General features: G+C 43.0%; 1 protein-coding gene across 1 annotated transcript in view; it reads left to right on the plus strand.

The window, feature by feature from the left end:
• Positions 1 to 12,588, plus strand: part of LOC139653119 (disintegrin and metalloproteinase domain-containing protein 33-like) — a gene marked incomplete at its 3' end in the record, with an annotated part of 96,815 nt that overhangs the window by 65,892 nt on the left and 18,335 nt on the right. The window lies entirely within an intron of this gene.

A 12,588-nucleotide genomic window follows, 5' to 3' on the forward strand; every position in this document is an offset into this window, starting at 1 on the left:
AGGCGGGGCACTTAACACGCTCGTAAAAAGCCCGGAGGTGGAAGGGACGGCGAGTCTGAACACGCCCCGCCTGTTCATTAGATTCCCATACTTGCTCCTGAAGGCCTCCCTAAATAGATCCTCATTAGACCGCGTAGAAGATTCTCTTTCATGGAACCCCATCTATCGAGTCAAATTGCATATGTCTGTTCTGTAGGTGTGATGATTGCAGCGGGGAGTGAATTCTCTCATTGTGTGCCAATGTGTAGGGAATAAAATTATAGTGGAATTGAACTATTCCTTAGTAGAGCTGCAACGATTAATCGATTAGTTGTCAACTATTAAATTAATTGCCAACTATTTTGATAATCGATTAATCGGTTTGAGTAATTTTTTAAGAAAAATAAGTCAAAATTCTCTGATTCCAGCTTCTTAAATGTGAATATTTTCTGGTTTCTTTACTCTATGACAGTAAACTGAATATCTTTGGGTTGTGGACAAAACAAGACATTTGAGGACGTCATCTTGGGCTTTGGGAAACACTGATCCACATTTTTCACCATTTTCTGACATTTTATAGACCAAACAACTAATCAATTAATCGAGAAAATAATCAACAGATTAATCGACAATGAAAATAATAAGTTGCAGCCCTATTCCTTAGCTTGTTGGGAACCCTGGAACCCCATCAAGGCCCCCTGGAGATCCCTGGACCCAGAGAAAAGTCCAGGGAAAGTCCGTCCAGAGAAAGCTGCACTCACACTTAAGAGGAAATTGAATTTACCGACATCACATTACATGATTTCTGGGTACTGAAGCCCTTTAAATTCCAAACAGTTACCTCTCTCTGCTGTTTGGGCCCACCAACGTGTGAAATTGCCGTCGTATTTGAATGTTAACAGCGTCTTTGTCCCGATGATTGGCGGTTTGACGTGACAGAGCGCTATAAGCTGTGCGTTTGTGAGGTGAGGAGTCTTCAAGAGGGATGAGTGAAACCGAAGCTGCTGAAAGACGAGTGCGAGATGCTTCACCGGGAAACACAATCGGGATTTTCAGAGCAACAGGTTTTTTGCCCTCAGCGCTCTTGTATTCCACAGATGTTGCCCGATGCGCTCGACACACGTTTCAATAAGCCAATCAAAGGCAGGAATGTACACATAGTGGCTGTATAGGATTTCAGTTGCTTGGAAACAGATCAATGACTCTGAGTAAGAGGAGACAAACGGAGCAATCGACACACACACTTAGGCAGACAGAATAAAACAAGAAACCCCCGAGACAATGGCGGCATACGTGGAAAAGACAAGTGGCGATGATTGAGAATGAGAAGGGAAGGAAATTAGCGATGAGTTGGTAGTCACGGTCCAGGGAGGGAGTCGCAGGCGGTAATGCAGGATGTCGACTTGGCAGAGCTTGTGTTTATTTTAACTCGAGCGTCGGGGTCCCAGCGAAACTCCGAAAGTTTGGTCTGGACCAGCGAATGTAGGTCAAGAGAAAGAGAGACGGAGTCTGGGGAAGCTAGTCGGGCAGTCAGAGGAGGGCTTACTGGGAATGTTACTGGGAACTGGGTTTATTTTTACTAGCGGGCCTCCCCCACTGGGACGAGTCTGGAGTATGACTGGTAAGAAGTAGGGTTCGACCGATATGCCCGTCTGAAGGCTGAGACCAATATTTTGAAGTCGCCTATAGCTGATATTTTGTGCCAATATTCATCTTTAAAGTTGAGCCAAAAAATTACAAGGATTCAGAGTTTATCATGGGACCAGGGGACACTAAAACCCTCCACCCCACCTATTCAATGGTAGGGGGCCAATGGTTAGGCCTTTAAATGGTTAGGTTAATACAGTTGTTCTCAACATGGGGTCTGGGGACCACCAGAGGTCCTTGAGGGGGTTCCAGGGGGCCCCCGGCAAATTGATTAATTGTTAAACTTCAGCATTATTTCATTTACAAGAACTTAACACAATTAGAGAATGTAGAAGAATGACTGTTTTGATCATAGTTTCTCTGTTATCTCTCTACCTACAATACAGATAATCAGGGAATTCTGGACAAAATCATATCTAATGATAAAAATATTCTCATATTTGGATCCGAGAGGCAATATCCCATCAAATGGGAGGTCCGTGGCCCTAATGTGGACTAAATTAGGGGTCTTTGATATGAAAAAGGTTGAGAATCACTGGGTTAATACACTTTACAAACAAAACGCATTGAACAATTTAATTAATAAATAGTTATATGTAGCTTTGATCAGGGAGGAACCATCATTGACCAGCTGATAGCCGATATATATTTTGTTCTAACCTTAATGAGAAGTGAAGAAGGACCAGGGGGGAAGGGAAGAGGGAGAGAGGGATGGAATGAGAATGAGTCGGGGATGGGAAAGGGAAAGAGGGGGGCGGGGTAGTTGACTCAGACAAGATCCTGAGAATAGTTTTGGGGGGGGGGGGGGGGGGGTTTGATCCAGGAATGCCAGCTGACGTAAGTATAGGGATGTGCTGGCAATTCCTCTCGGACGAGTCAGCCATCAGTATGTTTATTTGCCTGGTGTCTGGAGAGCCTCGGGGCCCGTCTGACAACACTGTTAACGAAGTTTGACCACAACGACCCCGACCCTCACAAGGGGGTCAAAGGTCGCTCGAGTTGTCAGCCCTCCCGCTGATTTAATGAGCCGAAAAGAGCGATAGGCGGCGTTATTTACAAGGATGGATTTCTGTGTTCTGTGTTTCTCGAGCTTGTACAAGCAAAGGAAAAGGAGTCGTGCAAAAAAAAAAAGTACATTATTAAAGAGGTGCCAACAGGGTAATCATCAAATATTAAACATTAATATCATCAAAACAATTGCCCATATCATTCAATTAGTTTCTTCGCTTCTGCCGCTCAGCAGCTTTATCTCCTCGCCTCAGTGTGTCTCGCACACACAGCTCCGTTAACAGTTATGTTGGCATTGCATTTAAAGACCACATTTAATTTTAATTGCAAATTTTCTGTTTGTGGGTTAGGCGAGATGAAGTGTAAGCTCTCAATTTATGTTAATGAAAGCCTTGATTACATTCCCCCGTCCGGCGAGGATATGTATAGCCGTATGCAAATGGGAAGTACATGCCATCCATTGCACATAACGATGAGGCGGACCCTTGTAAATATGTCTAGTTCAGCTAAACCCACCGCTGGTACTCCGGGCGGCGGATCTGACAAGGTGTTAATTAGGACTGCAGTCCTCTGAGAGTCTGACTTCGGGAAAGAGAAGTTTAGAGGGAACAGGGGGGTTTTGAAGCGCCCTAATAAAACACTTTTTATTATCCGAGCGCCCGATCGATCTTCCCGAGGAACTAGTTTGTTTGAACTTGGCTGTAGCCCCCGCAGCATCTCCACTTTAATAGCGATTAAAATCAATAACGAGCTTTGTTCTGTTAATCTGCTCTAATCCAGCTCAGGATGTCGGCTCGCGACGGAGAGGCTGGCAACTCCTTTCGCGTTGCCCGAAAAAAAAAAAAAGAAAAGAAAAAAAAGAAAGGAAATCCCGAGAAAAACCACTCCGATTTGGTTGCCGCTTCACTTGGCGGGATGAAGGGATGAAGGGGGCGAGGGAGAGAGTGGAGGAGGAGGAGGAGGGTGACGCAGAGGCCGCCCCGGGAAATGAATTGTCCTTCAAAAAAGGCCAGGCGGAGTGTGGGAAAAGACGGACAGGGCCGGTCCGGGGAGTTAAGAGCGTCCCGGAGGAAAACCGGCGTAAACCTTTTTTAAGACGAAGCCGATTCCGCGGGCCAGGTGGAGGTTTGTCCTGTATAGGTGAAGTAATACGGACCAGAATATGGAGAAGGTAAAGTGAATGTAGAAAGCGAGTGAGTCAAAGAGAACAGGTGGTAGTGTTTGAGTGATGTGAGCCTAGGCAAACCAGACCCGTATACCCTACAGACACTGCAGAGCTCTTCCTGTTTGGCATGTGTTGAGGAAGTCCTGAGACGTTACACATCTAACACACACATTCCCGCAACGACACAAGCACAAGCACACACACACACACACACACACACGCTCACACTGACATTTGATGCGTGTATCCCGTCGTTCACCATAGTGTTCATATCCCCAAAGACGCCGTAGCCTCATCTGTCAAAATATGACCTTCTAAACTGAGCGAATAAGACAGAGACCAAGACTCCGCAGCGCTTTGTTGTCATCTCTCATTTCCCTCCACGCCCTAACGTCAGGGTTGACTGATAGCCGGGGCAAACCGCACTTGCACACACCTTAAACATGGCCTCAAACATTCAAATATTAAACCGTCAGAAAAGTAAGGGGTTTTTTTTTATTCAGGGTTTTTTTTTATTCAGGTGCAGAACTGTGGAAAACAGGCCGTCTGCGGGGTCCTTAGAAAGTGTTTTCAATTGAATTCAAGGGCTGAAAAGGTCTTAACAATGGTAAAGCTAAACCGCAGTCAATTAACGGGTGAATTAGAATTTTAGAATCAAAATATTTCAACTTGTCAAAATGTGCCTCCTTGACTTTTACTCGACTTAGCTTCTGTACAAAATGTTACATTTTCTAAATCATGCAAGGAAATGCTAGTTATTGTCAGTTGATGGATATTTGGCCTTCTCTTAGACTCCTAAAATCCATTGGCCTTCTTAGTATTAAAGTCCCTAAGTATAGAATATTTACGTCAATATATGATTCTCAAATTAACTTTGTTAAAACTTGTTTTCAATAGTCGAAAAGAATAGAACCACTCTACGGGAATGTATCTATGTTCCCAGGGTCCTATGTTCCCAGGGTCCTATGTTTAACCCTAACCCTAAACCCTAACCTAACCCTAAACCCTAAAGCCTAACCCTAACCCTAAAACTAACCATATTAAGCGAATACAGAGCTGGGAACATCTTTTTCAGGTTCCCATTATGTGCTGTATAGAGCTGGGGAACATAGGACCCTGGTAACATAGGACCTTGGGAACATAGGACCCTGGGAACATAGGACCCTGGGAACATAGGACCCTTTGTCATGTTCCCATTATGTGCCATATAAATCTGGGGAACATAGGACCCTGGGAACATAGGAATGACTCCCCACTCTGTTAGCATTGCCCAAACTTAAATTCCTCAGCTGTTTGCCAAAACTGTTTTGCTAGCCCAATCTACTCCAGCAAAAATAGCGTTTGACTCAAACATGGTTTCCAAAGTCTTAAAAATGTCTCTTCTTCTCAGCACTTTATTTTTCTAGTGAGAAATCTGCCATGGCTGCAGAGGCATACTTCTACTGCTTTTCTCACAGGTGAAACTGGTGAAATTCGGTCTTTAAGAAGTCCCACATTTAACTTTCGGAAAACCCGAAGTCGCCCTAAGATATCATTACCCCTTGTCTTCACCGCGTTCAGCACAAGCCATTAACCTTCATCTGTGACAGGAGCTCAGGGAGATGGCGGCACACTTCACCGATGGGTGACGGGCCATGAACAGGCATTGGGGCCAATTAGAGCCGGTGTGGCGAACATGGAGGCTGCCGGTTGTCCTGGCTGAGGAGCCGCGGCGCGCCGTCAGGTTGAGGTCAGCTGTGAAGGTCGTCCTTAGCCGAGAGTGTGTTTTGTGTTGTTTTCTTGAGTGTTTGACATTGCGGTGACTGTAGCCTCTGAGGGGAAACGAGACACGTGGGAAAGGTTCAGGGGTTAGTAAAGTCAAAACTGTGTTGGAGATGTTTTTGAGGTTTTCTCACAAGTTAAAAAAAAAACGTTTTCAGCAAGAAGCAGCGAGGAAGGATTCATCTGATCTGACTGAGGTGTCGACAGCTTGGCTGGCTCAATTTCCAGGAAGCTATGGAGTGTAATTCGTAGGGTTTGACAGATATGGGTTTATGAAGGTTATTATGATACTGATGTATGATACTGACTGATTGAAACTACTGATAGCCAATATTTTGTGCCGATAAGCAACATCTATGAATTTAACCATTTTCATGCCAAGAAAATTGCAAAAGTATTCGGTTTTTCCCCCAGAATGTTATTCTTGTCAGGGTGGAGAAGCCTCTGAAACAGCATTAGACCATCATGGGACACTAAAACTCTCCACTGAAACCCAGGAGAATACTGCTACTAATATTACTACTATTACTTCTACTACTTCTACTACTACTGCTACTACTACTACTATCACTACTACTACTATTATTACTAATACTACTAGTATTACTACCACTACTACTATTACTACTACTACTACTACTACTATTACTGCTACTACCACTATTACTACTATTACTACTACTACTACTATTACTACTACTATTACTACTACTACTACTACTACTACTACCACTATTACTACTATTACTACTACTACTACTACTACTACTACTACTGTTACTACTACTACTATTACTACTACTACTACTACTATTACTACTACTACTACTACTACTACTACTATTACTATTACTACTACTACTACTACTACTATTACTACTATTACTACTACTGCTATTACTACTACTATTACTACTACTACTACTACTACTATTACTACTACTACTATTACTACTATAACTACTTCTACTACTACTACTACTACTATTACTACTACTACTACTATTACTACTACTATTACTACTACTACTACTACTACCACTATTACTACTATTACTACTACTACTACTACTAGTACTACTACTAATATTACTACTATTACTACTATTACTACTACTATTACTACTACTAATACTACTACTATTACTACTATTACTACTACTAGTACTATTACTACTACTACTACTACTAGTACTAATAAACCTATTCATGCATACTTGAAATCTCTCTGAAACTCTCCTCTTCCAGCATAGCGGTCATGTGTTTCCTTGACTGAGTGAGGTTGTCTGCTGTAGTCTGGACCTGCGGCCCCTCGTCGCGCCCCCAGATGCTGCTTCAGTTCTTCCAGATGTCTCTGAGTGGACCGGGGGGGGGGGAGTGTGTGTGTGTGTGTGTGTGTGTGTGTGTGTGTGTGTGTGGTGGGGGGGGAGAGATAATTGCATTAACTGCAGCAGATATTTTCCAGAGGCCATTAACTTCTCTTAACTCCACCTCTGACTCCCAAACAGCAAACCCTGTAATTACCGGGGAAAAAAAAACGTTCCCCGTTCGCCGCCGCATCGGCACAAAAGCCCGGCTAGCGGCGTTTTTTTGACCGGGAAGCGTCCACTGGCATTTGTCTGTCGCCTTATCACCTCTGTTCCAGCTTCTCCCCCCCCCCCAGCATGATAAATGTCCTCTCCCGGCCCTCCCGCGTTTTCACGTCTTCCCACTATACGGCCCAAGTCGGAGATGCACAAATCTTTTTTTTTTCTTCTCTCTTTTGGCCTCGTTAAGCGTCGGCTCATTTTTCTTGTGCGAACGTCTCTTGATAAGGATGTTTGCATAACATTTCCTTTCGGCCCCATTAAGCAAAACACGATTTATTGTCGGGGTTTAATTTAATTTAGGTCATTCTGAGTTTTTTTTTTTCTTTGTGTTTTTTTTTTTTTTTGGTTTAAAAGCATGGAATATGTTGATATGATGCATTATATGATGATTATGCATGCAGAGTGTTGTGCCTGTTATGGGGACGGTTATGGCTTTTTTCTCCTCGACGGTGTAAACAGGAGAGGTGCAAACAGAGGGCAACCGCTCCCCCCCCCCCTCCCCTCCTCCCCCCCCTTCCGTCTCAGATGTTTATCAGCCCATTCCGACGCTGCTGGTGTTGTGAACGCTCCCTGGGGTGTTGGTGGGGTGGGGTGGGGGTGGGGGGGGTAGGGGGGGGGACTGAAGAAGTCCTGTGTGTTCATGGTCACCAGAACTGGTTTGGTCTGGGTGTGTGTGTGTGTGAGGTAAACAGAAGAAGGGAAGGGGCTAGAAAATGGATAAAAAAAAAATAAGTCTGAGATGATTGACCGCAGATGGTAATGCTTAACCTCTGGGAGAGTGTGTGAGGAAAGAGAAGGGAGGTGTGTGTGTGTGTGTGTTCTACGTGTTTTCCTGTCAGTAGGGCAGTGGGTCAGTCCCTCTCTCTCTCTCTCTCTCTCCCCCTCTCTCTCTCCCCCCCCCCGCTCTGTCTGCGTCTCTCTGCCAGCTCTTGGCAGTAGTTCATGTGTAGACATAGCTAACAGCTGGCCGTGCTCTATGGCTTATTGTGTTGTTTCAGCTGGCCCATGAATACGCTGTTTCCACAGCAGAGCAGAAAGGGCTACATTAGGACGTGCAGTCGGTTTCCTCTCATTTGCATGTATGCTTTGCAGCGTATGGTTTTCAGTGTGTGTGTGTGTGTGTGTGTGTGTGTGTGTGTGTGTGTGTGAGAGAGAGAGAGGCTACATCACACGCCTCAGCTTTACCCCTTTCCTATTTGCAGAGTGGAGTTCACCACTTTTCAGGCTAAATTAATAGCAGTGGTGGAAGAAGTACTGAGATCTTTTACTTCAGTAAAAGTAGCAATACAACAATGTAAAGATACTCCATTACAAGTAAAAGTCCTGCATTTAAAATCTTACTTAAGTAAAAGTACATAAGTATTGGCAGCAAAACTGTCCCCATTTAGAGAGTTATATTTTTCATAAATTATTGGAATATTAATACTGATTTATTGACATACATGTACATGTAAGCAGCATTTTAAAGTTGTCAACGTGAAGCTAATCTTAACAATTTAGCTATACTTTTGGGTAGTCTAATCTATAACAATGCTATTTTATAGTTATTTTATAAAGATGATCAAATGTTTTAAATATAAAATATTGATCTGAAAAGTAACTAGTAACTATAGCTGTGAAATAAATGTAATGGAGTAAAAAGTACAATATTTCCCTCTAAAATGTAGTGGAGTATAAGTACAAAGTAGCATAAAATGGAAATACACAAGTAAAGTACAAGTACCTCAAAACTGTACTTAAGTACAGTACTTGAGTAAATGCACTTAGTTACTTTCCACCACTGCTTAATCGTATGCATCATAGTAAGAAGTATCAAATTCCCATATGAGGATAGGAAAAACAAAGCATAAATGACTGCTTTTCTGAATATATAATAGATTTTTGTTAATATTGCTGTTTGCCTTAGTTTACCCTCCTTTTTATTTACCACTATGTCAGTGTTGCCAGAAGGCCCTGCACTGTGAGGTCGGCTTAATAATATACTCTTTCTGTGTGATGGCTCTACCTGATAGCCTGCAAAATCACTTTTGGGGTTACAAGAAAAAAAAAGAAACATATTTGGAAAATATGAGTCCCTACAAAACCATTTTGAACACCACTGCTTTAACTCTCCCCTCCCCACAAAAACCCTAAAGGCCCAAACCCGGTTCAACACAGCACTCTCTCTCTTCCCCTGCAACTGTAATCTGCGCAGCTCCAAAGCAAACCATAAAAATCCCAGTCAGCCTTCATCATCATGACTCAAATGTTGCACTGAGACCGCAGACGTGCAAGAAAAGTGCCGGATCAATTCCAAAATGGAGAGAGAGAGAGAGAGAGAGAGGGGGAAAAAAATACAAAAATCCTCCTCTGAAGGATACAAACAGAAAGGCCTGGAGACAGCGTGACCACATTCTCCATGACCTCCCCCCCCACCCCCCCTCCCTCCCCCCCCAGTCCGACGACCTCACTCCCCATCTGTAAAACACGGCTCAGCTGGTGAAGCCAAGGATGTGTTTCCATCAGGAGAGAAGAAAAAAAAAAGGAGGTCCCGGGTGTGTACAAGGTCAGCTGACTCACCGGAGACATTGAGTGACAGCCGCAACAATGCGCTCTTGATGGGATATTTTTTTTTTTTTTTTCGGGAATATTGCCGCTGTAAAGGTGGCCTTTGAAAACAAATCATGCCAGGCTCCGACACATTCTACCCGCTAATAAATCTTTTGTGTCGTGCCGGTATTGATTGGCCTTGAGGAAAGTGAGTTTTTTTTTTTGTTTGTTTGTGCAATTACTACCTAATTGACACTTTACTATAGGGGATTTCAAAGCAATTTCGTGGTTAACGTTGTGCGTATTCTGTTTGTAGTGCGCTGAAGCCACATAAAAAGATTTTAATGCAGTACCCTGGCCCCGCAGATTCAACAGCCATCATGACTGCTCACAACACCGCTCATGAGAAATACTAAGAAAAAGAGGGCCAATTATTTTTTGCAACACAGGGAGCGGTGCTAAGGTATGCTTCAAATGCCTCGCTTTAATTGTTGCAAACATGCAAGTGTGACTTACTGAAGCGATAAGCCATGACATGCCTTAGACCTAAAAACCCTCTTAAATGTTCTAAAATCGCCTACATATGTGTGTAGACTTTAGAAGAAAGCCCTATACACGCTCATTCAGACAGTCATTAAGGGTCAGACCACTGAACAGGTTCAGTGTTACAAATACCTGGGTACTAGAATTGATAACAAGGGGCAATTTGTAAAAAAAAAAAGCCCAGCAACGACTGCACTTCCTCCAGGAGCTTAATTGGTTTGGTGTGTGTACTAAACTCATGCCGCTCTTCTACAGCTCCATGGTAGAGTCAGTCATCACCTTCTCTATTATTACTTGGTTTGGTAATCTCTCAACAGGTGACAAGAACAGGTTGCAACATATAGTTAAAGTGGCCAGTAGGGCTGCAACTAACAATTATTTTAATTGTCGATTAATCTGTCGATTATTTTCTCGATTAATCAATTAGTTGTTTGGTCTATAAAATGTCAGAAAATGGTGAAAAATGTGGATCAGTGTTTCCCAAAGCCCAAGATGACGTCCTCAAATGTCTTGTTTTGTCCACAACCCAAATTTTGTCCACAACCCAAAGATATTCAGTTTACTGTCATAGAGGAGTAAAGAAACCAGGAAATATTCACATTTAAGAAGCTGGAATCAGAGAATTTTGACTTATTTTTCTTAAAAAATTACTCAAACCGATTAATCGATTATCAAAATAGTTGGCGATTAATTTAATAGTTGACAACTAATCGATTAATTGATTAATCATTGCAGCTCTACTCCGGACGGAGATTTAGACTACCAAAGGCCAGGTCTAACAGGTTGAATAATTCTTTTATTTCTCAGGCCTCCAAACTGTTAAATGCTCATGATGACCCAGCTGATGATTAGTTTCCCAATTAACTACTGGGGGCCGATGATGGTTTTAGCGATGACTAAACATACTCTAGGTTTCCTGTTGTCACTTGATGTATTCATGTATTTTATCATGTTTTTTGTATCTGAGTCCGTGTGCCTATGTCTCTGTGTTCTATGTTTTACCTGGCTGCAAGACAAATTTCCCCTCGGGGACAATAAAGTTGAAGTTGAAGTTGAAGCCTACAGTGGCTTATTGCTTTCATGAAATGGCAGTATGTTCAAGAAATCTTCTATCTTTTAATCAGTCGTCATTACGTGTTACATTTCCCCCTAATGTAGTCTTGACAGCAGATAAACAAAACGGTTGATCTGTAATGCGGTCAAAAGGTGTGCACTCCGGGATTTTTGCAACAGCTCAAGGTTGTTTTAGTAAAAACCAGTTCTCGAAAGCCTCAGCGAAAAAAACCACATCCTCGCTGAGATAGTTTCACACCTTAACTGAAGTGGTGTAGCAGCACGCGTGTTTCAGAGAAATGAGGTTCCTCTCTTCACCACACTGAGATACTGGAGATGTTGTTCTAAGACAAACTGGCTCAGATGGCAGCTGGTTGGAGGCTAGAGGAGGGAACAACTCCCCTCAGCTTTCAATTCTTACTTTTGTTTTTAATGCCTCGGCAGCAACGTTTCACGGTCCGTTGGCACCATGGCTTCCTGTGCCAAGTCTTTATGACCCCCCTTGTCCTTCCAAAAGAGTTCTTAAGGAAACCTTAATTTTAATGTACTTTATCAAATCAAATGTGCACTTTTTTTTATTCTTTGGGCTGAGGGAATTTGTGTCTGAAGGGAAGTTGAAGTGAATTAAAAAAGTCTTGACAGTGATAAAAGCGCAACCTCCTCTTAAGGGCTAAATGGGTGATACCATTGATTTTTTTTAAAGTCCTGTTAAACTATTAATATCCAAGGATAGTCACAGAGAGATAGTGTTTGTGAGCATACACTAGCGCCGTTGTTATGTCAAAACATAACTCCAATTTTCATCTTTCAACTTCACTTGAAGGGTTACGCGGCTGAGAAGATTCTACAATGAAAGCCTTTCAAAACCCCGCCGGATAAACTCAGACGCATGATCGTCAAGCTGGAAAAACAAGGCTGTTTTTCTTCTGTTGCTGAAAAGTCGATAGCGTGGAGATAAAAGGTTTTCACCTGACAGCCCGGTGATAAGCAGCTCTAGCCCGGAGGCTGGGATCTCTGATGTCATCGGCGGTGACTCGCATGGTGTTTATCGGAACGTTTTGCATCCAGGTCAGCCGCAGCCGCCTGTGTGTCATGGCAGCGTTATCAGCGCCAGACCAGAAAGTGTAGCCTGATCCCCAGGATATCACCATGGATACTATCAAAGTCACACTCTCCTTCGTTTTCCACCCTTTACAGTTCATTCTATGGAGGCGTAGAGAGCAAAATGAAGTCCTCTCTCTCTCGTTTCATATATCGAGGGCTTGGAGCCAAAGGGGCGTAAGTGCGATTTTGGCGAGTATTTGGCGAGTATTA

Source organism: Centroberyx affinis, unplaced genomic scaffold (assembly GCF_046629955.1).
Source record: "Centroberyx affinis isolate AG114_WGS23_722 - 3 ecotype Tasmania unplaced genomic scaffold, CSIRO-AGI_Caff_v1 ptg001878l_1, whole genome shotgun sequence".
Lineage (NCBI taxonomy): Eukaryota > Metazoa > Chordata > Actinopteri > Beryciformes > Berycidae > Centroberyx > Centroberyx affinis.